Source organism: Idiotropiscis lumnitzeri, chromosome 9, assembly GCF_059441095.1.
Source record: "Idiotropiscis lumnitzeri isolate Australia: NSW breed Sydney's pygmy pipehorse chromosome 9, RoL_Ilum_1.0, whole genome shotgun sequence".
In the NCBI taxonomy this organism is placed as follows: Eukaryota; Metazoa; Chordata; class Actinopteri; order Syngnathiformes; family Syngnathidae; genus Idiotropiscis; species Idiotropiscis lumnitzeri.
This window is the reverse complement of record NC_142399.1, coordinates 5,154,376-5,179,884: the sequence shown is the minus strand read 5'-3', so window position 1 is coordinate 5,179,884 and position 25,509 is coordinate 5,154,376. Positions and strand designations below refer to the sequence as shown.

The window sequence follows — 25,509 nt, the reverse complement described above, 5'->3', positions numbered from 1 at the left end:
GGCCTGTGTCAGCACAGTGAACACACAAGGAGAAATACGCCACAGACGCTTATTCCTCGAAAAATGCCACATTTTGGCCATTCATGAGTGGATTAATCCAAACTCTTGAACGGGGAATCGTATTAATTGAGGAAATACTTCATTAGGTCACCTCTTAGCTGGCTGCAGAATTCAACGAAGCCCCTTTGAGACGTTTGTGATTAAGGCCTATAAAAATCAAATTAAATTGAACACTCACTCTCATGTCTTGCCCACGATATTATACAAAATGGCATCACTGAGACTTTCCTGCCAGTTTATTTCGATTGTACACGGTGGCGGTTAACATGAATAATTTCGGAAAGGAGGAATCACATTCTTCATACGCACATACCTGGATGTTTTTTTGTCGACTCTCCAAATTATTTCTGCTAATTTCAATTATATCAAATGGCCATTATCATGAATACAGATTTGTCGATTAATCGACAGATTAATCGATTATTAAAATAATTGTTTGCGGCACTAAATGATACCGTACTTACATTGCACAACATAAAACTTTCTTTCGACTTTTTGGACGGTGTGGGTTTTTAAAATACGAATGATTTCTTTGTTGTTTACGTCTGTGAAGCAAGGTAGCAGATATGATTCAAAACTTTCATGGAAGGACAGCATTACAGTAACTGCTGGACACGTGTAGATTGTCGCGACGTATCGTTTGGTTGCCGACGATAAAGTTCCGAGAGACGGTTCTTTGAAGTGAACGAAAGGAGTCGCCTCCTGATCGGGAGCCGATTCATCTTTTTTCTGTTCATACGACACAGAAGGAAAAATTTGCAGTCAAAATTGGTGGACACATTTGAAAGTTTGCAAAATTTCAATCTGACCCAAAATGAAATGAACAATCTCTTCATTGTGTGTTTTTTTTCAGAATCCATAGATTATTCCCATTTATTATTTATGAATCTTTTAATTTGTATTATTTAATTTAATTAAAAAAAACAATTAAATAAAAATAATTTAACATATTATTATTTATATATTATTTAATTTTAAATTGTATTCCTTATTATTATTCTTATTTCTGTTGTTCAAGGTTGCTGCATTCGTGAATAATAATTAACAAACAATCACATTTGAATAATTGTACCACACCGCAACCCTGCTTGCACGCTCGTCCTCAAGCATATCGTGGACTTTTTCTGACTGTGGATTATCTTCTCGTTGCTGCTGCATGTACAATTGTCCTCACCGGCCTGGACCGGCACTTTTTTTTTTTTTTAAAAGTTATCTATCATCTAGTGCCATATTGCTTTTCCCTCCCCTGCATTCTAGTTTGCTACTCAGGATTAAGGATGAGGATTGAGGCGCGTGGGTTAGGTGGGATTCAGGCAGCAAATAAATAAGTCAAAGAGCCGGTTAATCTTCCTTGGTGTGTGTGCGGTGAGCAATACCACCACACGGGAAACATCTGCCTCACGCACGCGCACGCATACACGCTCGTGCTTTTTTTTTTTTTTTTTTGCGCATGCAGCCAGACGCACACGCTGTACCTCCACACATGCGCCACTAGCAGGGATCAGCCAAAGCGATTAGCACACGGACGTCAGAGCATGGAAAGCGACTGGTTTAACACACACACACAAAGCGAGTTGTAAGCCCGGTGCAATGAAGAGAGCGACTCAGCCCGCAGAATGTGACACGCTTATGAAAGTGCGCGGAGACAACTTTTTTTTTTTTTTTTTTGCTTGCTACAGTCACTCTATATTCACAAAATGTTCCGTCCCCTTTCCTCATCATAACGCGCCGCGCCATCAAGCAAGCGCGCAACTGAAGCGGAAACGGTCCAGACAGCTCGCTCGGGATGAGTAATGTGGAGCAGCGCAGGATTAATTTGTTTAGAAAAGGGCCTATCATGGCTGCAAACATGTTACAGACTTTTGCCGTTTGGAGAGTAGCTCCTCCCCTGCAGCTTTAATCGGATGCGTTTTGAATGTTAGCACCCACTTGTCCACGCGAGAACACCGCGGCGGTTGCGAGGCCGCCGAGGCGGGCCGACGGGTCTGCGCGTCGGGCTAACGCTTTTTGGAAATAAATCAACGCGGACGTTTTTAACACGCTAGGTTGTCGGAAAACAAGGACGCAACCTTGTCGGGGGGGCTGTTGAGGTAGCAGACGCTTTAGAGAGGTGCAAAGGGTCGACTTTCTGCTGCGTTTGTCAATCACTTTAACGCGGGTTGGAAGATGTCATGGTGACATTGTGGCAAGGATGACATGAGAGGAGCGGTAAAATGAGGATGAGAATCAATTCGGAGGCTTGTTGCATCTTGAAGCATTGGACACATTTGCGCGTAGTTTTTGGAGAGTTGTTTCATCTCAATTTGTTTGCTGAGAAAAGAAGCCGAACGTGAGTACTTGTTGATAAATTGAACTGCGTCAATGTTAAGACGAAGCTCCTCTGGGCACGGTTATTTTGGTTAATGTGACACTGGCTTGAAAACAAGAGCTCAGAACATTCAGACAAAATTGGACAAAAATTATTATTTTATAATCATGGTAAATAATAATAATAATAATAATAATAAATATTTTAACGGTTTAATATAATAAACATTCTAAATATTTCTATTTATTAAAAAAAATATCCTCCGCCCCCTTGATCTATCAAGGAAATTAAGTAAAATCAAATTGATTACTAAATTTGAACAAAAGTAGTTGTTGAACTTTTTACATTTTTTTTTTATTATTTATTTTTTTTAAGATAAAATAAAAATTGACAGAGGGTCCAGACCAGTAGCAGATGGATGGAGTTTTTTTCGTAACCTCACCTCATCTGAGAAAAAAAACATTTAATTTTCAATGAAAGTGAACAAAAGCATTCCAACAACATATCTGTCTTTGAAAAACCACAGTATTCAGAAAATAAAACCTGAACCAGATTCATTCATTTAATTTTTTTTCAATATCGGCGGGATTAAACGTTCAACGGGCCGCATGTGGCCCCCGGGCCGTAGTTTGCCCACACCTCCTTTAAACTTGGTGATTTTTATTTATTTTAACCATTTCAATTTGCCAGGCTTGTTAACAACACTCTTCTCTTTGGTGTGCCAAATGTAGTGAGTATAAAATATTCAAAATGTCTTATTGGGGATGTCGCTTGTGTATCCAAGACCGTAGTTTCGTCATTTTAAGTTCTTTGTTTACCATGGAAGAAAAGGATATCAAAGTTGTTTCGAGAGTCGGCGCAGCCTGCATCCTCTTGCATCAGTTCCCCCTCTTGCTTTTTTTTTATCCCCCAGGTAAGCGAATGGTCGGCCACATATCTGCACCAATGATAGAATTAGGCAAAATTCAAGGAAATGTGCCTCGGGGCTCTCACAGCGAAAGATGACTTGGATGCCAGGAGGTGTATTTTTATCCTCGCCGCGATAGTCATTGTGGTTATCGTCGTCTCGCAGCGCATTTCTCACAAACACAAGCTGGCCGCCTCACAGAGGTAGAAAACGGTGCGAGTGGGAGGATGAGAGGGAACATTGTATTCTCGTCTCCAGCTTAAGAGACAGACAGAGTGGAGCAGGTTGTGTGAGGATATTTGCCGTGGAGAACAATGTCGAACTCTTGCCTCGGGGACACCTTTTACCCCCCCCCCCCCCCCCGCCCCGCCGCTCGTGCTGCACGGGAGTTGGAACATTCCTCGGCGTCGGGAGGTATTTTCAGTGCGCGTTAGGACTTTTTTTTTTTTTTGTGTCGGCTTCAAATCAAGAGGGTGCTGTGGTGGATTTGTCTCGTTGCACTCAGCACACTTTTGGATGGCGATGTTATTTATTTATGTCGCGTTCCTAACGCAAGGCGCCCAAATGAAACGGGACGCGAGCCGAACGTGGGGAAAACAAACACGCGCTTGTTATTTTAAACGACGTGATTTCATTGAAGCCATTGTTTTGTATTGAGATGGATCAAAATCGGGGAGGAAGGACAAATCGTGAAACTCGCTGGCAAGTGTTTGAGCGACAGCAGGCCTGGATCGTGAGCGCCCATAAAGACTCGAGCGTTTGAACTCTTGGAGGCAGTCGACGTTAAACACACCTGTGCGTGTGATCGGTAGCCAACGATAATCTGGGCATTAAACAGAATCCAATGCAGCTCTGCTTACCTGTTGGTTTTGACGTGACAAACGGCGTAATCGGGCCGCTGCTTGAAAGAATGTTTTTATAAAGTGTCCGGAATTGTTTAGTGCAGTCCACATGTTTATAGATTTATTTGATGAAACATGAAAAAAACTAAAGTGATAAAACCGCAGTCGTTTGGATTACGTCGTAATCTCATTGAGGATTTACCGACGTGTTTACGCCACGCTTGTTTGGAATTCATTTTGCGAAGTTGTTATGATTGCTTAAAAGACTGCGCGCCAAAGTGGTTCGGAAGTTTACGACTCCAAGTAGATAAACAAACGTGGTTCATTTGTCTTTATTTTAGCATCAGCATTTATGCATGAGGAATCCGATGAATTTATTGTTTCTTTTTGGGAAAATATACCTAATTGCAAAATGATCGCAATTATTAAATGATTAAATTCATGAATTAAATTAATACAATAATATCTTTTTTTTTAAATTGTCCATAGTTTTTACTAAACACAGTACAATTTTGTATCCTTTATCAAAAAATGTTAAAAAAAAATATATATTTTGTGTGGCCGGAACGGATGAATGGCATTTCAATTTCATTTCAATTTTCCATATGATGACCCCCTTAAGAAAATTAGAAAAAAAAAGTCTTCAAATCTTAAACCAGTCCGGTTAATCCAGATATTACGATGCCGACAGTTTGACCCTGAAGCGGATTATTTCGATTTCCATTATTTCCTATGGGAAAGAAATTTGTTTGCAAATGCCAAGAAATCTGCAATCAACCGGATGGTATTCAGCCAAAGAGGTTCCCTCTGTAATCAGAATCTCACACCGGCATCATTGCGGCGGCGGCGGCGGCGGCGGCTCTGTGATGTCATCCATCACCCGCACTCTGTTTGGCGTCATCAATTACTGGCAGGAAAACAACATTAGAGGCCTGAATGGGACACAGAGTGGCGGCAGGCCTGACATGGTTGTGTTATACGATTACACAACCTGTTGGCCGTCCTCCTGTCAAGTGTCTGGCGGGCCTGATGAACGGCTGCAATACGCAGCCGTGCATCACAACACGCCACGCCGCGCACTCATTAATGGCTTCTCACAACGCCCGGGACGTTCCTCCGATGCGGCGGCCGGGGGATTCGCCGAGCAGCAGCGGGAGAACGGGGGTTGGGTTGGCTGAACGCTCCGTTTCCGACGCGCCATTCAAGGAGCTAAACAAAGAAAATGCGCAGCGCTCGTTTTGAATAATTCCACAAGCGCGCTCGCTTCCAACGGCGACAGACACGAGAGAACGCGGAGAGACGTAGGAATTATTGTTTCGAAAAGAGCAGCCCATATGCTCTTCTATTAGATGCGTCCTTGTCCATCTGTGGCCTATTTGCATAGATTATCCAGCACGTGCGCCGCCAGCGCCGGCGTCACAATGGCTTGACGGAAGCCGAGCTTGATTGCTCTTTCTGGCGCCGAATGCGGAGAGCTCGCTATTCAGGACCCTCCACGCTACTCCACAAACAGATGTGAGACGCTCGCCACTCCCGAGAGCTGCAAATTGTTTTTCATGAGATTATTTGCCGGCGAGTGATGTTGGCGACTCGAGGCGCAAGCAAATTTTAGTTTTAGGTATCGGGTACTGGTGGAGGCTGCCGATACCGGCCGCTGATACTTAAGGTAAAGCAATTTTTTTAATTCGCGATGGGGCGATAATTCGATATCAATATGTATCGTGCTAGTCAGGTGTTCAATATCGATAAAAAATGGTATCAATAAATTATCGGTCTAATAAAATAAAACAGAATGATCATTGTGAGAAATATTTTTGGGCATTTTTTTTATTGCTATAAATGACTGTTTCATATTCCAAACGTTCAGACAACCTTAATTTTGCTTTGATTTGTTTACAAAATCCACATTTTCAAATAATTTGTTCCACTTTTATTTATTTGCAGCGTTGATGTGAGAAGAGATTCATTGCAATTGTTTGCAAAGTACTTTGCAAATTTGGTTTCAATAAGAGCGTATTTAATCTTTTCTGAACATTGTTGTTTTGACCTCATTTTGAAGGTTCAATGTTATATTTTAAAATAAACCGAATTGGAATTCAGCCCTTTTTTGCTATCATATTTTCAATAGCAAAAAAAAAAAAAAAAAAAACTTCAACAGATATCGCTATCGCCCAATATGACATACTGGTATCGCGATATCGTTTACAGCCGTATCGCCCAGCCTACACTGAGTAAATCCTTCTTGGCGTCTGCATCTGAAAGAAAGGTTTTGTTCACGATGTTTTGTGTTAAATTAAATTTTAGTTTGCAAAACTACTAGTGCAATCTGCACTCGATGTTTATGAGTACTCAAAGAGTGGAATATTGTTATCGGTCAGAAAATTCAAATAATTTAAAACAAATGAATATTATATAATATTAATAATATTAAATATTTCATTGGAAATCTGCTTTAAAAAGTAAAAACTACTACTAGTTTTGCTTTGCATGTTAGCATTAAGCTAGCAGACTTTCACATTATGTTGTTTGGTGAAATGGTCGAGTAAATTTCTTTGTTTTATGTTTAAACATCAACACGGAATGGCAGTAAACATCTTAAAGCAAACAACTGTCGCTTGTTCTCAAGTTTACTGTCACCATTTCGTCAGCCGCTCGTATCGCCAAAGATGTGAGTTAAGTCACTCGTAAGTGGAGGTGCAACTCTACTTTGCCGCTCTTGTAACTTCAGTCTTAATATAATTCCCTCGTGCAGGTTAACCTAAAAAAAAGTGTCCGGCGATCATCTCTTTTTTTTTTTTTTTTTTTTCATGAGTCAAAAGTAAGATATGTAAAACGATTTATTTCATGCCATTCACAGTTGTGTTGTCAGGTGTGGCGGCTCATTGAGAAGTGAATAGTGTGTCTGAACGTGTTGTGTATGCGCGCCTGCGCGAGTGTTAGAATTTTCACGCAGCTCCGGTTTCTCATTTTGAAAGGTGACACCTGCAAATGTGTCCTGCAAAGTGCCGCCCGCTGCTCCTCCTTTCCTCTCGTAGGGGACCGTCGAAACAAAAGCAATTAAAAACGGCTAAGACTGTGTAGGCTGTGTGTGCGAATTACATCCATATAATTCGGATAGATTTAAAAAAAAAAAAAAATAAAAAATAGAAAAAAAAGAATTTTTTTTTTTTTTTTTTAAAGCTAACCATTTTTTAAATGGCGAATCGCGCCAGTCGCAACGTTAGCAGTTTCGCCGTGTTCAAGTCTCTTTAAATATCGAGGTCAGAGTTCACCGACAACTTGTTGACGCAGAGTAGATTTATGCAGCGCACATTCGCTCTCTCCACTGCGAGTGCACACACACACACACACACACACACACACACACACACCCACACTCCCGCAGTACTCTGCGGCCCAGCGCCTCTCAGCAGCGGTTTCCTTTCCGCCGCTGATCTTCCAAGCTTCAGATACCGGAGCCCCAGTTATTCTCCCTGACCCTCCTAATTGAGAACGGCTGTGGCTGGCGAGATGGAGAGAGCGCTAAGCAGACAGAGAGAGTGAGCGAGAGAGCAGATTCTCGCGTGAGAAGAAAGAAAGTGGCAACAAAAGAGCGGCCAAATGAAAGCAGCAAGGAGCTAAGCCTGCGTAAGGCCAACGTTGGTCAAGTTGGGGGGGGGGGGTGCATACTCAACAGTTGGCCTCCATCCCAATTCGACGTGATTCATACTTCGGCATACACACTACTCACTGGCCGCCGGCCAAACTCAGACGAGCACAATAGCTTCAATGTTGATTGGGCTCCATTCGATATAATCCACGACAGCGGACTCACCGTGCTTGACTCTGCTTTACTCGCTATTATATTGTCCGTGCAAAAGGTACGATTTGTTCAGGTTCCGAGGGATGGGTTAACGTCACCTGGTGCTGTGGCTTATCTCTTAACTCACTATCAGACAAGTAAGAAAAAAAAAAAGATCTTTGACGTCTTTAGCCGTCAATGGTAGTAAATGAGTTAATGATGCAGTTTTATACTTTACAGTTTCCACCTCGCTGCCATATTCTTGCTGTCTCGTTTCTAATATAATTGGTCAACTTCGCGGTCCTTGTATCATCAAATTAAAAAAAAAATGTTAAAAAGTTTCCTGACCAAGATTATGATAGTTAATGAAAGCTCACAAAATAACTTAAAAAAAAAAAAAAAGGAGAAAATTGTATAAAATTAAAAATATTTAAAAAAATCACATGATTATAAAAATAACAAAAACAAAATCTTATTTGAATGAAAATCTCATTTAATATCAATATCATACATGAACTTTCGGGTTAATTTTCTGTGTTGTAATTTCAAAATGCTGTACGTCCAAACAGAATAAGGAAGGTCAGTTGTTTAATTTTATTGCACAACAATTTGTGCACTTTTTTTCTTTTTTTTTTTTAAGAAAATCTTGCACTTGACAAACACTCCATATATTAAAAAAAAAAACTAAGACTAAAACTAATAAAATCAAAACTAAAAGGAAACCTTTTGGAAAAAAATAAATACTAACAAACTTGCTGTAAAAACTAAATAAAGCTAACTTTAACAAACAAACGGTCTCATTTTGTACTAGAAAGACTTTGATATGCTTAACATCAACTTGTTCCCAATTAAACTCTTCCCGTCCAAGACCAAAAATGACCTTTCCCAAGCTTAGACACGCAAATACCTGAAGAATTTCCAAACTCATCTTTGCCCATCGTGCGTATTGCTGAAAAGGAACGACTAAAAGGGAAGGAAGGTTGGCAAGTTCAGTGACAGCTGCGTGCACACCACGTGCATGTGGACGAGCGACTGTCAGAGCAGATATTTCTGTTTAGTGCCGCCTGCCAGAGACACTCCTCATGTCATCGCTGGGTGCTTGCTGTCGCTGGTTCAAACCAAGAGCGGCAGTGTGTGTTTTTTGCGAGTGTCGGCGTATGTGTGTGTGTGTGTGTGCGTGTGACAGTGACAGTGACAGGGAGAGAAACTCGAGCAGCTGTCTGGAATGCATCTCTGCGCTGTTGCCTTCATCATCGCAAGCCGCTCTCGTCAGATGCCGTTTGGTCACCTTTACCGCGTGGAAAGAGATTATTTCAGATATCAATTCGAATCGCGACTTTTGTCAAACTCTTCTTGTCGTTCAACGATCATCACGCTGAATGTTTCCTCACTCAGCGTATTTCCGCAACTCGTGGCCACTCCGCTCCAATTTACTCGTTTATTACCATTGACGGCTAAAGACGTCAAAGATCCATTTTTTTTTTTTTTTTACTCAAAATATTCCATCAGGGGGAAAAAACAAACAACCAAACACTTGCTAGCTTAGTTCGTAGATGCTAATGTTCAATCATTGACATTAAATAGTTAGCTTCTGAATTGAGTTAATCTCCATTGCTAATGAAATCAGCAGCACCAACGCTGATAAATTATGTGGTGGAAACTAAACGGATCGTAAACAAATTCCCTTTAAATTTATTCGCAGAATGCGATTGCATCCATAACGATGACACGTCTTCCGGTAGATTCTCGTCGACTTTCCCAATAAACCATTTTTTTATGATTAGTTTTCTTTTCTTTTATTTATTTGATTTTTCCAGGCAAAGCCATTGAGAAGAGATTTTTTTATTTATTTTTTTTTTTTTTGCAATGATGGACAAATACACGATGTGATGTAATTACAATTTGACATATTACATAACATGACATCATAGCACATGCCGGATAAAAGATTTGTAACAAGCTCAGAAAAAAAAATCTGTAAAAAAAAATGTATCTTAAATCTGACTTATTTTTTTAAACAATCCTTTTGGAATGTATAAGGTGGACTATTATTTTTTGAGGAATAAAACTGCTGCGTTCAATAAATAAACATGAACCAGATGAAAACTCATGTGCAGTTTAACACCCCCATTGTGTTAATTATTTTTCATCTCCTCAACTCTGAGCAGTTGGCGTTCTGGTTCATATTATGCGGAGTATTTGGTGGTTGCGCTAAACGACTCGGCGGTGGGCGGATGAGTCTGTCAGTTGTGCGCAGGCGGAGGTACAAATGACATGAAATATTAAGGAAAAAGAAAACTTGGTGTTTTACATTTCCCGGGTCAACTCAAAGTCAGTGTGGGTGGCGCCGTGGGTTGAGCGCAAATTTGTTTTTATCGTCTTACCATGTTCTAATTAGCTGCGCGGCGCACTTCTTAGGAGTACGAAAAGATTAGCTTGGCTGTATTTGGAACAAATGTTACCGTGTCTCTTTTGCACTCATTTCAACCATTTTTTAAATTTTTTTTTTGGCTTCAAGTGTCTGCCTGCCGTTGACTGTTTGATTGCAATCATCTGTTTCTGGAGTGCCGTCGTCTAGATCACAAACATGTGCTCGTGGCCAAGATGGTCACAGTGTGAGGTAATGGAATGTTGAAAAAGGAGCAAATGCTGCAATCCAAAGAGCTAAGGACATTGGCTTTTCAAAAAATGCACTTCATTGGAAATCAAAATCAGACCCGACGACTCTTTAGCACTTTCTTTAAAAAAAAAAAAAGGACGGCGTTTTCTACTTTGTGAACGGCGCTAACGTCGAGCCAGCAAGTTCTTCGCCGATGCAACGGCATTTAGTATCGGCGTTGATGCATGAAAGGCATTTCGAGGATATGATGTTTAACACGTGGCACGCACTCTTCGGCGTTGCGGCTCTGCAACCTGTTTAGGCGGCAAACTAGCCAATGACAATGAGACCAAAGTTGAAGATATATCATGGGTGCTTGTTGGCTACCGTGGACGGCTTAATACGGCAAAGATCCATTTTTTTTTTTTGGCTTTTGTTGGCTTTCACAATTTCTGCAGCAACCCGTTTAGGGAGCAAACTAACGAGTGTCGAAGGCACCCGAGTTGTCGGTGCGCATTTGTTAGATTCTCTTATTTGTTCAAAAGCCTGTTGAAGCAGTAAACTAGCCAATCCAACGCTTACATTGTGGTTGATGGATATTTGAATTCCAACTGCAACCCATTCAGGCGTCAGACTAGTCACATAATTCTTTGTATATCATTTAAAAAAAAAAAAAAAACATGCCCGGTCATGTCAGGGAGAAATAAGATGTCCCGCAAAATGCTTTTGCAAAACGATTGCCTGGTACGCGTCCAACCCACAATGGATAATTTGATCCACTTCCGATTCCAATTCACTTTACCTTCCGTGACATCTGCTTCAGGGAATCTCCCAACCGCACGCACACACATACACACCTACACTCTCACACACATCCACAACAAGTTGGAGTGCGCTTCCTCAAAGTGTGTAACAGTTGTGGTGTGCACGGTAACGCCGGCTGTAATTTAGCGGCAACCATGGCAACATTAGTCCAACTTTAGATTGTGAGCTGCCAGCGTTGGTTTCCCCTGACAGCCTTGTAACCGCACACCCGTGTTTATGTTCTTTGGGTTAACACGGTTATCTCTGTACGTAACCTGAGCGCTCCACCTACACGGCCACTTGGCATACGGATACGTGCGCGTGGGGGTGTGTGTGTGATATTGCAGCTGCAGGACCTGCTCTCTCTCTCTCTCTCTCTCTCTCTCTCTCTCTATCTGTCCCTCTCTCTCTCTCTCTCTCTATCTGTCCCTCTCTCGCTCTCTCTCTCTCTCTCTGTCTCCCTCTCTCGCTCTCTCTCTCCCTCTCTCTCTCTCACTCTCTCTCTCTCTCTCTCTCTCTCTCTCTCTCTCTCTGTCTCTCTCTCTTCCTCCCCCCTCTCTCTATCTCTCTCTCTCTCTCACTCTCTCTCTCTGTCTCTCTCTCTCTCTCTCTCTCACTCCCTGTCTCTCTCTCTTTTTTTTTGCTCTCTCTCTCTCTGCCCCCCCCCCCCCCTCTCTCTCTCTCCAGAATGAGCTGCAGGGACTTGCCAGTATTTTCATTCCCTCTGGAGGCATTTCCGCACACTAACAAAGGCCGGCCCGTGCGACGAAACGCAGAGGAAGCAGCCTTTATGTAGGACGCAAGCCATTTTAGTGTGCGTGCGTGTGTAATGTTTGCACCGCTGACCCCGGCCAACAGTTTGTTACGCAAATTTACTTTAGCGCTCAAGTCAAGTTCGCTCCGGGCTTTTGTTTGCTCTGTAACACGAGGACAAGCTTCGTCTGTATGCCGTTCGTGAGACAAAGTTGCCTTCTGTTTGCCTCTAATTAACGGCTACAATACCTTGCTTGTTGCTTTGCTTTTTCTCGTTTGTCTTTTTTTTTTTTTTTTTTTGCTCACACACCTTGTTAACCACTGACCCTTCATAGTTGCACTTCCTCCTGCGATGCTTGCCAGAAGGAAATGTGCTCAGCAAGCCCAAGTTGCAATTCTCCGGAGGGTCTGGCTCTGGTAAAGCGATTGAATTGAACTAATAAGAGGAGAAAACTATGAAACGTTTTTTTTTTTTTACAACACTGTCGAACCAAAGTTGTAAAAGTTGAACTCTATCACTATCGTCACGTCTGCGATAAATAAATGGCGCGTCGCAATCCAGTCCAAGTTCTGTTTATTTAAGGGCACGTTTTTTATTGGACGGCCTGCTTGAATATTAACTTTTCTCCTCGCCGCGTGCCAATCTTTTGTTTCGGCGGTTTTGCAAAGAACAACGTTGCGTGAGCTCGCCACGCCGAGAGCGAAAATGTTTCCCAAGCGGGGACAAACGGCGCGATTTGGTCACCGCGAAGCCGCCGAGAGCCCCGTGACACACGCTCCTGCCCATAAACGGGGATTTGGCCTTCTGGAGAAAATAACCTTGATAATTACTGAGTGCGAAGAGACCTGCCCACTTCGGGAGGGAGGGAGAGCAGGAGACATAACCATCGACGCATTCCTCCGTGCTGAGTCATGCCGGTGCCGAGTTTCCCCTTCGGTGCGCGCGGGTGCAAAGGCCCGACGGCGCCACGCTCGTCGCCGAGGACGTTTCCGAGGCTAACGAGTGCGCGGACCTCCGCCAAGGCTTTGTCACCTGTGTGATCAATCAGGGTCCAATGTGTAAAAGATGCGACTCAAGGGTGACGTACTTTCTGTTCTTCGTTGGATGAATATTCACGGCCTCGAGACGTTTTCGTACAAATATTTACTGTTTTTATAAATTGAACTGCCGCGTTCCAAATTTGCGTGATGTCATTGCCATTGTCATGGTTCGGCTTCTTTGGTACTGACTCCTGCCGGTTGAAAAGACGCTTGAGAAAGAACACATTTTAATTATATGTCATTATTGAATTTGTCTGTGTGAAGACACAAATCATGTTAATGATTTCTCTCACTTGCAAGGCAAGGCGGCTTTATTTCCAGAGCGTATTTCATACACAAAGTAATTCAAGGTGCTTCACAAAACAACATTTTAAGGCTATATTTCAAGGCAAAATAGGACACTTGATGGCGAAATAAGTAGAGAAAGAAAAAGTAGTTGACTAAATTTACTCCAATAAAATGCATTGAAGGGCTTGATTTTGGAAATATTGATCATAGAAAAGCTCAAAAAGACCAAAATCATAGTAAGGGGGGCGAAAAACGTTTTTTTTTTTTATTAATCTGGATTTAATAGAATTTACACGTGGAGATTATTGAATTTCCGTGCAGCATAACAGCTAAGTGCTGCTGCACCATGTTTGCTGACCTCCGAGCGACACTTTTTAATATATTCGGGCCCTAAGCCATTAATTTCCAGGAAGCAACAGTTTATTTCTAAGTGTTGATCATTTTCAAATGGGCACTTTGACAATACCACAAGAAAATCACAATGTCTCATTACTCATAACAGGGAATTGTTTTTTTTTCCATTTTTTCCCCCATTTTTTTAAATTATGTAGACATATTTGTCCTCTAAGATAAAATGTCATGACATTTTTCAGCTCAACAAAGCCATGAAAAACGATAACCTAACCATGCGTCCATTTTCTGTAGTGCTCGTCGTTAGTTGTGTCATGGGCGAGCTGAGTCTCAACCTCATTTTATTTTGAGCAAGAGCGAGGTTTGGAGTGCAGAAACCAACTGGTGGTGGCAAGCGGGGGTATTTGTTTGTTAATGAAAACAGCTTGATATGAAGCACCTGACTGATTGATCAACCGGCCGATTGAATCGGTCGATATTAGCAAATTGGCAAAAAATCTGCTGCTTTTTGCCATTTTTTTTAAAAATATTTAACACTAACACATTACAACATAAGACAAAGATAATGACATTTAAACTCCTCCCCCAAAAAATATATCTGCCATTTAATCCCACTTTTGCAAATTTCCCCATTGTGGGACTAATAAAGGCCATCTTTATCTTTTCCCTCTGTTGCAAATTCCAACAAATACAAATTATTGTAAAACAGTCAGATATTCTACCTGTAATTGATTTTTTTCATTACAAGTTTTTAGACCAAACAAAAAGTAATTTTATTCATCATACTATATTTTTCTTTAAATCAATTATCCGATTAATCGGTTCACGGAATTTTTTTTCTGCTAAACAGCGGGATCGCCATCTCCTTCAATAAATGATAATCTGGCTGATATATCAAAACAAAAACCCTCCAAAAATTGGTTGAAGAATCTGGGCGTGTTATTTCATCTGTTGGACAAAGTTTTGCAAGACCTGTTCTGGTCCAACACGGAGTGGTTAGCGGTTGCTGGGAACATGCAGAATAGCTCCGTCCAAAGCACTGGACCTTACTTGCTTCTTATATCGCTATGGTAACGTGACTTATACAATTCAAGTCCATTGGTGAGCAACTTCCTTCTTGAGTATACAATCTATTTTGTAGAAAAAGTCAAAGTGCTTTGAGAATATTTTCAAAACGAGCATTTCCCTCTCTCTCGCTCTGGCTTCACAACGCAAATTCTCTTTTCCTTCATTCTTGGTTTGAACTGGCACGAGTTGAGCAGCCGGGGCCGAACGTCTGCTCTTGGCCCGCCGCCTGCCTGTCGTTTCACCAGAACTTGTTGAACTTGCAAGGGAGGCCGTTCATTCTTGCCAGACGAGGTCCAAACAGCCGTCCCCACCGGGCACTCGCTTTTGCTTTGCTTCCAACTCTCACTTTGTTTGGGTGAGCGAGCTCGCCCTCGCCGGAGTTTGCGACTTTTTAAGATAACTTCATAATTCTGTGCGGAATTGATTGTTAATTAATCGGAGTGTGCGGCGTCCGTGCAAATCGCCGCTGATTTGCTTGGTGATGAAACCGACATCATGGAAGACGTTAAAGTTGAGCTCCACCCAAGCGGACCGCCGATATCACTCAGAACAGAACAAAAAGACACTTTCCAAACATTCCCAGATCTATTCGGAGCTGACTTCATGGTGTGCTTTTTGAAACTTCAAACTCGTTGAGACCTGATGTGCGTGAATTAGGAATTGGTAGTTGACTAAATGGCAGTCTGGGACTCCAATTTCAAATGTTAAGCGGTTTAAGAGTATTTTTCATTTTTTTATTTATTATTATTATTATAATTTTATAATTTTATTTATTTTGAATTCAATAATACATAAATTATACATGGATTTTTTTTGTATTTGTAGTCTGGCCCGGTCCCTATCAAAAAAATTTTGGAAATAGTCAATTGTGTTACGTTGCATCGTGATATTATGTCACTGTCCAGTCCTTTTTTTTTTTTTTTTCGGTTGCGCAATCCTCCACACAATGACACAAGTGCTCCAGATATTATTTTGTCTTTTGATTTGGAGTTAAGAACATTTGTCAAGTCAAGTCCTTTTAGGGAATTCATCCAAATTCCTAGCCAGACTCATGCAGACTTTTGCAACATGCCGATATTTAAATTACGTTTATTCCCCCCACAGTCGACCAGAAAAAAAAAAAAAAAAAGTCTTCTTCTTCTTCCATTATTATTTTTATTTATTTCTGCCTTAACGGACTCTTCCCATTCGACCGATGACCCGGCGCCTCACTCTACTCTGCGCGAGGCAGCCATGACTCCATCCTCTTTTCCTCTCGTTTTGTATTCCTCCTCACCTCTCTGCACTCTTCCCACTACGATTAGCAATCGTGTTCTCTCTCCTTTTTTTTTTTTCTTTCGTTCTTTCCCTGCGTCCTCTGTCATGTCTGGTGCCTCCCGTGTCCTTGGAAAGACGCCTAATAAGCTCCGACACACACCGCTGTCTCCACGCTCCGTAAGGCCTATTCTCCAGCGTCAGCCAGCACACACTCCAGTAAACAAAGACCCCCCCCCCCCTTCCACTTCCATACACACACGTATGCAACGCCATCCTAGCGTGCTAATAGACCCGCACACCAGCCCGCCGAGGACGGCGTTGACGCTAGCTCGCTAACGCTGACCTTCCGCGTGCCAATCACAACAAATCCGCCGCCGCCGTTCGAATACGGCGAGCAAAAGAAAACGCGGCTGCAAATTGAAAGCAGAAATCCCCCCGTGGTGGGAGACAAGACGAGCCTTGGAATAAATTATTTAGACGGCAGCCTCTCGTTTTCCTGCACGATTCTCGCCTTCTGCTACGTTTAATGGCATCTGGGATGACGCTCGGTGGAGATGAATCCACATGTAACACACGTGTGCGCGTGTGCGTGCGTGCGCGTGCGTGTGGCCCGCTCACCTCGCTTCTCATGCGTCCCGTCGCGTCGCTCGATGCTGAAACAAAGGCGTGACGGGGGGATTAGTTTCTTCTCCTTCTTCCTGGGTGTGAATAAACAAACTAAGCGAATCAATGCGTCCATTTGTTGCCTCTCTGATGGTGTCGGCAGGTGCCAAAAAGCCGCCATATTTCCTCGCCGTCAGAAACCGCGAGAAATTTCATTCTCTCACTGTCCAAAAATGGGAGACGATCATAAAATAGTATTTGGAAGAAATGCCGAGACTCTCGCTCACACAGTTCTACAAATAAAATGGAATGCGCGATTGCTTCAAGCTGTTTATTCGTCACTCCCATTTTTTTTTTTTTTTTGTTTACTGCAAAACAAAAAGGAGACTAAACGATATCTTTAAACACTGAGGTTCAATTTAACTATATAGAACTCAAAGTCTGCCAAAACTAAAATGCAAAACGACAGAGTGGCTAACTGAACGTAGCGTCGACATTACAGCGATGATAAACTTTCAAACAACTTTTGCTGTAACACGCAGAGCAGAAATGTAAATAAAAAATGTTCTTTCTGCTTTGTGGGAGCCCTTTTTCTTCTCGCGCTTGACGACGTTGAATCTCTCTAAGTAGACCTCAAAGCTTCCCGGTTAAGATGCTCTAAATTCGGACTTGCCAAAGTATTACGAAAATTAGACCTTACACCACAGGTGTCAAAGTCAAGGCCCGGGGGCCAGATCTGGCCCGCAAACTTATTTTATGTGGCCCGCGGAGGGCAAATCGTGTGCGTCAACTTTCTTCACTTTTAACAACATTGAGATATGCGATATTGCCATTTATTTGTTACCAATCCTCTCCTTTTGAAATAAATTGAACAAACAATTACTTCCTGGCTTCTGTTTTCAAAACTGGCGTTCCGTCAATTTGGTGCGACCCTCTGAGGGAAATCCTAACTCCGATGTGGCCCGTCCACAAAAATGGATTTGACACCCCCTGCTTTACGCAAGCAAGATTTGGTGCCGATCACAGATCAGCGAGTTTTTTTAAACAAAACGGATATCCGATATGATTAGAAGATGGCGCAATCTATCCAATCTATTTAAACAACCTTTTTATTAACGAGCACGAGTGCTATATAAAATGGATAGATGTATGAACAGCAGCAGTGGAGACAAATGAGCAGGTGCGACTGTTAAGGAAATGCCTGTAGCGGCTTGAGTGTGTGTGTGTGTGTGTGTGTGTGTGTGTGTGTGTGTGCGCGTGTGCGTGTTTGTGTAAGCATCAAGTGTTGTTTGCATTATAATTATTGCAAAGTGTGTTCACTTGATGAGAGGCATTGGAGGTTGCTTTCCTTGGTAAACCATTGATTCATAATTAATTGGACAAGATTACGAAGCAGCCGTGCTTGAGAAAATGACTTTCCAGTTATAATGCTTTCATTTCAATGTTACGGTTTGAAGATTAGAAAGGTCCATATCGGTACAAATGATCTATAACTGAATCAATGTATCAGCCCAGAGTCCAATATAAGGTTTAAGCCACAGTTTATCCAAAGTTAACATTGTTCAAATTTAGCATTGAATTAGAAAATGCAAAGAAATAACACATTTGTCACCTATAGTGGATGTGAAAAGTCTACACACCCCCGTTCGAATGTTTGTTGTGATTTGAGAAAACAATAAATCATTTCAAGATTTTTTTTCCACCAATCATGTGACTCAATTGGAAAACATGAAAACTTTTAGAGAGAGAGAGGTAATAATAAAATATGGTTGCATAAGTGCGCACACCCTGTTAGAACTACTCACATTGTCCACTCATTAATAATTTCAATCATGCCGCTTAATAAAACACACACACACACATTTCTCGTCACCTGACCTCTGAAACGAGAGCAAGAGCCTCATTTAAGAGGCTCGTAAACCACGCCCACATTCGGACTTCCTGAATGGAACGCCTGCAGCGTCTCGGCACTGCTGGTTGTGTATTACACTCGTGTACACACAAAACTGTATATTTGTCAAGATATGCTTCCAATTCGAGTGGAACAACTGAGTTTGCACCTTCGGTCGTCGTACTGAAACTGTCGGGGAAGTGGGAATGGTGTGGCGTCCCGTTTGGAGATTAAACTGGGCCGGAAATGGAGGAGTGACGAAATGCGACGCGTGTGTCTTGAGAGAATAAAAAGGATAAAAAGACGAGACGAAATCCTGGCATTCGACCGGGGGTGTGTAGACTTTTAAAATCCACTGCACACTGTTTTAGTCGAGTCGCGAGTGAATCGGCGGCAGTCTTTGTGCAAGCGTGCGCGTTCCTAAAGAACAAACGATCATTTACGAACAGTAATTGTCACGACTCGCGGTATGATTGTCCTTAATTAGCATCTTTATCTTGCCGTAACAATAATGGGCCGAGCGCAAACAGGAACATAGTCTTAGTGACGCTTCAGCGGTTAACCGTAAGTGTGTAAACACGCCGAACACACCCAAATGCCAACTCCTCAAAAAAAAAAAAAAAACGTTTCCTAACGAGCGCTCGGCTGTCTCTGCGTTTAAGTGCGCCGTCTACATCCCATACACCCGTGCGAAATTACAGTATCAGATCATATTTAGTTAATTAAAAGCCATATGACTAATTAAATTGGACTCAAGCATTAGTTGAGGGGGTGAATAAAGCACGGAGGCGTATTTAGCTGTTAAGTGTAATTAAATGCGGGGCAAAGTGTAGCGTGTGAAGATACGGCGTTTAAGTCGTCCTGGCGGACCGTACCGACTGACAAGATATTAAACAATAAAGACGGAAGAAGTTGTTCCGCTCATCTAGCAGGAATGATGAAAGCCTGGAGACTTAACTGACAGCTGCTTTGGCAAGTCGACGACACCGGAGAGAAAAAGGAAAAGGAAAAAAAAATAAAAAAATCAACTCGACGTTTGTGGTTTCAAGTGTTTTAAGTGTGATATTTGTCAGGGATTAGATGCGCACGTTGTCAGGCCTTGTTACGCGCCTCCAATCTGTCAGAGGCGCGACAGGGTGCGCTTTATTACATCTCGATAAACGACGCCACCTCCAGTCTTGTTTGCCTATCGCTGAAAAGCACGTTGTGTTTTGTCACACGCCTTGACGCGCGGTCGCTCCGGTCGCTTTGTCTCCTTTCAGAAGCGGGCCCGTGATCGATGAGGATTAAGGCGCAGATTTTGGCAACGTGAAACGCCCCATCGCCCTCCTCCACTGGTAAGCATCTTGAGTTCACACCGACGTTTCCAGTCCGGGCCTCAGCCTGTCTGGGGCGCCAGGAAATGGAAGCGCTGGAGTTTTGCCAGCCGGAATAAAAAGACGTGCTCACTTTGAACGATGCTTCACGCTCGCATACTTTGTCCTCGGAGTGAAGAAGTCAGACAATAAGCGTGCGCGCCTGCTTGCTTGCGAAGACTGTGAGCGGGATTGGTGAATGGAAGGGAATTGATTCCCAAATCATCTGCTTAATATGATCAAAAACAAAACTCACATTGATGTCACTCAGTAAGATGCAGGATTATGCTCCACAGTCTCCGCTTTGCTGCAGCGGCCCTCAATCTTCTCTTGCGTGACATTTTTGGACCACATCCATGACATACAAGCTACTGCTAAAAAATGACAGCAACTAACACGTGCTAAATTTAGCTTAGCCTGTTGCTGTGCCTTAGCAGCAGAACTATTATACGCCGCAGTCTCCACTTGGCTGCAGCAGGCCTTGGTCTTTTATATTAAATTTGAAAAAAAATGAACGATTAAAAAGATTAGTAATTGTATTGGTGATTATAATAAGAGTAAAGATACATGCTAAAGTTAGCGGCTCCTGTGCCTTCCCTCTGATTGTTGATTATCCTCCACATTCTCAACTTTGCTGCCCTCTGTCTCCTCTTATGTCTCCATACTAAGCAGAACATTCGCAAAACAGAACACACATGCCAATGCAAGCTCATCTTCTGACTGTAACTTTGTCCCACAACTTGCATTTTTATACTCCATAGTGTCTACTTTGCTGTTGCCGTAGCCCCGAGTCTCCTCTGGCATAAAATATGTCTACTTACCTCATGGAACATAGCATGCAAATGATATGACTCGTTTATCTTCACTCCACGAGTATGATTGTACTCCACAGTCTCCGCTTTGTTTCTTGCTGCCCTCAGTCTCCTCTCGGATAAAAATGGCCTCCGATAAGTAAAAATGGTTGACGTCGTCTTGTTGGTTGGTTAGCGTTCCTCCTGTTGCCTTCAACGCAGCGTGGTTTTTGCACTTTCCCGCAGAAGTGGAAGAACAGTCTTCCCCAAAGCGGCGTCATGCAGCGGAAAAGGACATAAAAGCGCACACCCAAGACCAAAATGGAGACTTTTTGCCCCACCGCCCTATTTTGGGCCGCTTTGCGAAATTGTTGACAGAGTAATTTGTGTTTGTGCACAACAGCATCAAAAACGCTGCAAGGTGAATCATTTTTTGGTGGCATCTGCACATTGTGCAATATGCTAATGAGCGGAGCTGCAAAAGCCAGATTGCCGAGAGTGAGATGCGGGGCGAGGAAGGGGTGAGGAAGAGGGGAGGGAGAGGCAGAGTGGAAAAAGGGAAGAAAACAGACGGAGGCCTCCGTAAATTATGGATGCAACCTGCGATTTCCAAGAGGAAAAAGAAAGGCGCGGTGAAAGCTCGTCATGCATATCAGATTACGCATCTACTACATTTTCTTATCATGCTTTCGTGAGCAATCATGGATTGCAATCTAGCTCGTGTGTGTGTGTGATGGACGGAAAAAGAGGAAGCACTTACACATTCATCCATGTCAAGTCGCGTGTGGCTGTGCACTCGAGCGTCCCTCCGAGTCAATATGACGTGTGTCCAAAGCCTTGTTGACATTTTTCGCCACTGTTGTGTTGCTTTGTGCTTCATGGCGTGCGCGAGCGCTCGCCGTCGCCGTCTCGACTCGCCGAAGATACGCCGGATGCTGATGCTCGCTTCCTTTTAATTGGAGGCATTTTGCTCATTATGTATTTTGCCCGCTTGTGCATTTCAACGAGGCTAAGGTGCCCTCACGGCAACTTTGAATAATGGATTCGTTCTCTAACTGAGGTCTCGGTAATCGGCCCATTTTTCACCAAGCCATACATTCCCGACGATAAATCCCAGTTATCAGTTTGGTTTAGTTTTGTTTCCATATTTGAAAGTTGACCAGTGAAACCGTTGCAGTTCGGTATTGCACACATTACGACTTTTTTTTTTTTTCAGACCGATACCAGTACAAGTATCACTGATACCAAGTAACCAATATCATTAATACTTTTGATGCATATTTATTTTCTTTTAAAATGATTAAAAATGAAATCAAATCAAATATAACCATCCAAATAAAAAAAAAAATAAAAAAAAATACTGTGTTTTCCGGACCATAAGGTGCAGCTGTACATAAGCGGCTGCAAATATTTTTGGGGAAAAAAAAAAAAAAGTGCAAAAACAGATTGTTAATGCCTTTTAACACGGCAACTACTTTGCTAATAAAAACCGAACAGACCCAAGAGCAAAAAAAAAAAAAAAAAAAGATTTATTTAGCGTATTTTCTGAACTGTAGAGCGCCCCTAGTGGTGAAGAAAGAAAAAATCCACAGAAAAGCCGCATCGTTGTATTAGCCGCATGGTTCAAAACCGTGGAAAAAAAGTAGCGGCTTTTAGTCGAAAGAAAATCCAGTATTTATATTACCAACTCGACACCACGTTCATATTCCAAAAGGAAGATTACCTCGTTTTCATTCCGTTCAATTTGGCCTACTGCGTAAGAAGACGGACGATGTTTTCGAAGAATTGGACCGGCGCCGCACATTGCACTTTAAAGTGAGCTGGGTTCATAAACGAGGAAGCTGTCCCTGATCTCGCCCTGCATGTAAATGTGTGTTAATGTGCAAAGTAGGTCATTTATTTGGAGCAGAGTGTGCCGCTCTCACACAGTGGGGGGAATCATTTCACAGGCACACATGCGAGTATCTTCTTGATTGGGGGATTTAGTCTGCTGATATGTTGTTAATATGTGGAGAATAACACGCCAGAGGGGAGGACTTTGGGAGGGGCGGTTTTGGAGGTGAAAATCGCCACAATGCGAGCAGAGGCAGCATCAGTAACCCGAACCTCAGATAGCAACCCGAAAAATCAGACAAAATCAGATTACCAAACAAACAACTAAGAGGATTAATTCTGATCTCTTTTTTCTTTTTTTTTTTTTTTTTTGCCATCAGATGGACATTAAATCTGCAGTCTATAAAATCCCTTCCAATGATTTTTCTATTTGACTTCACAGCCCTCATTTTCTGCTCACATATTTGGACGCCAGCTTTTCTCTTCTGTGTGAACTCTGCCCTTTTGTTCTGCCTGGAGAAATTGCTTCTCTAAACAGGCCTATCGCGTCGCTCTTTAAAAATATCTTGCAAAAATCTGACCTCCGATCAGATGATGCGCTGCTGCCCGATCGATGTTATTGTTCAGCTTTCCGCTTGCCGTGCGCTGAGGCATACCAGGAGTCGTAATGAATATAATTAAAAGGGACCGAATACATATGCATCTTGAAGGGCAACAAAAAAAAAAAAAAATTGTCCACAGGGTCAAAGGTCAATGTATCAAAATCGCTATAGACTAAAGTTACAGCAGGGGTGGATAAATTAAATGCTGGCGGGGCCACGATTTCTCATCAGTGCTTCTGGGGGCCACATAGGACCACACACTTCCTCACCAGGTGTGTGATAAAAATGCTATTTGAAATATGGACAAAATATGTGCTTGATGTGTCGTCTTTGATGCAAAAAGTTATTCACATACTATGTTTGTCCGCATATCATTACAAGTCCATGAAAAATGATTAGGCCTGCTCACGTTGTTGTATAAAGACCCAATGCAAGCTCAATTTAAGACATGGCTGCTACCTAGTGGTCATTGGTGATATTACAACTTAAAAATACTGTTGACTCCTGCATTTTTTTTCTTCCCAATATTTTTTCACATTTTAGATTTTTCCCATTATTTATATATATATATATATATTTTTTTTTCAATTTGAAGAAGTGCCATGGGGCGTGGGGATATATTCATCATAAATTAATCAAGGGGCCACTCAGAGGCTGACCTACATTTAAAGAGATGAACATATTTTCCCAAACAATTCAAAGCCTTTTTCTCCAGGCTGTCTGCCTATCGACAACTTCCGGTCTACGTCCTGACCCTCGTTTTATGTAAACAAGCTGCATTTTGTTCACGGAATGAATTTTCCTTCATTAAGCAAAAGCACCAGTCGTTAAGAATATCGAGATGTTGCATTTTAACATCACGGTGACATACGGTCGCTTCCCCCCTGCTTATGTGTCATCAGAAAAATTTGCCGCTCGTGAGAACCGGCGGCTTTGTTTACGGGGATCCCGCGGCTGCACCGTTTCCTCCTTCGGGGGAAAATAAAACACGACTTTATCAGGTTAATATTTCATGAGGCTTAGCAGAAGGAGAGCTTTCAGATGAACTCTTCTCAGGCAACAAACGCGAGCTGATGCTCAGGCGTCGAGCGCCATGCCGATACGAGGCGCCGCGTGCCAAAAAAAAGTGCCCTGCATTGTAATCGTTCTTCCGCGCGCTAATAGCTGTTAGCAGATTACATCAACGCCTTCGCCGATGTGCTTTGATGATGACATTTTGCATCTCTCGCGCACGTTTGCCCGACAAAAGGGAGCGCGCGTCCGTTTAGCCCTTCATTGGAACCAACCGGCCTGTAATCAGAACAAACCCAATCAACTCTGGAGCATAACCAGCCGCAGCGTGACATGTCAAGAGAAGCAGAATTATTTACGAGCGGCGTAATAGGCCCGGAGTGCGTCGTGTCGGCTTTGTATCGCATGTCAGCTGTGTTCCTGAGAGCACACACGGGTGGAGAACGCACACACGCATACACGGAAAGATGGACTAGGCAGAGAGTGCGCGAGTATGAACACTTCCCGGGCACGAGCGCAACTTCTCATTTCCTCGATGGGGTCGGTCCAAGATTTGCAGTTGGCTCGGCCTTTGACATGAGGACACGCACACGCGCACGCGCACGCGTACGACGAGCGAAAATGAGAACCAAGCTCCTCGGACGTGTTTTTGTGTTTTTCGCCAGACTGTGTTTTGTTTTTGAAGATGTTAGTTTTCTTCAGTGTAAATCAGGGCTGGGCAAACTTTGATTGGTGGGCCAAAATGGGTGGAAAATTTGACAGAGGGGCCAGACCAGGAGCAGATGGACGGAATGTTTTGGTCACCTCTCCTCATCGGATAAAAAAAAAAAATAATAATGAAAATGAACAAAAACATGACAACAAAATATCACAGTATTTAGAAAATAAATCATTCACAAGCTTTATTCATTTTATTTTTTTCAAGTCCATCGGGCCGGATTAAAACGTTTAACGGGCCACATGTGGCCCCCGGGCCGCAGTTTGCCCACACCTGGTGTTAATCCTTTGAAAATGTTATCCTTCTGAGAGGGAACCATTTCAGACCAAGGAAATGATGGAAATATATGAGGCGGGTCAGAAAAGTTGCAAGTGTGATCGATTTAAAATCCAAACGACAAGTGTTGCCCTCCCACTCGAGGCTCACTGCACTTTCCCAGCGCTCCTTCACACTCTGCCCGAAGGATTCGTCCAGAATTCTCTTGCAGCTTTGATCAGCCGAAAATTTTTTTTTAAAAAAAATCAGTTCGGTCAATTGAGTAGGGAGGTTGCCTCAGCACGACGATGCTGTCCTTGGCAACTTTTGTGCCTCTTCTCACGCACTGACCGAAACCAACGGAGGATCTCTGCCGGTTCGTTGTCTGACT

General features: G+C 42.6%; 1 protein-coding gene across 1 annotated transcript in view; it reads left to right on the top strand.

Moving 5' to 3' along the window:
- zmiz1a (zinc finger, MIZ-type containing 1a) overlaps window positions 1–25,509 on the top strand; it is a 116,489-nt gene that overhangs the window by 30,828 nt on the left and 60,152 nt on the right. Inside the window, exon 3 of the mRNA XM_088304676.1 lies at window positions 19,816–19,890. The gene's annotated coding sequence lies outside the window, so the exon portion shown is untranslated. The remainder of the gene's footprint in view (window positions 1–19,815; window positions 19,891–25,509) is intronic.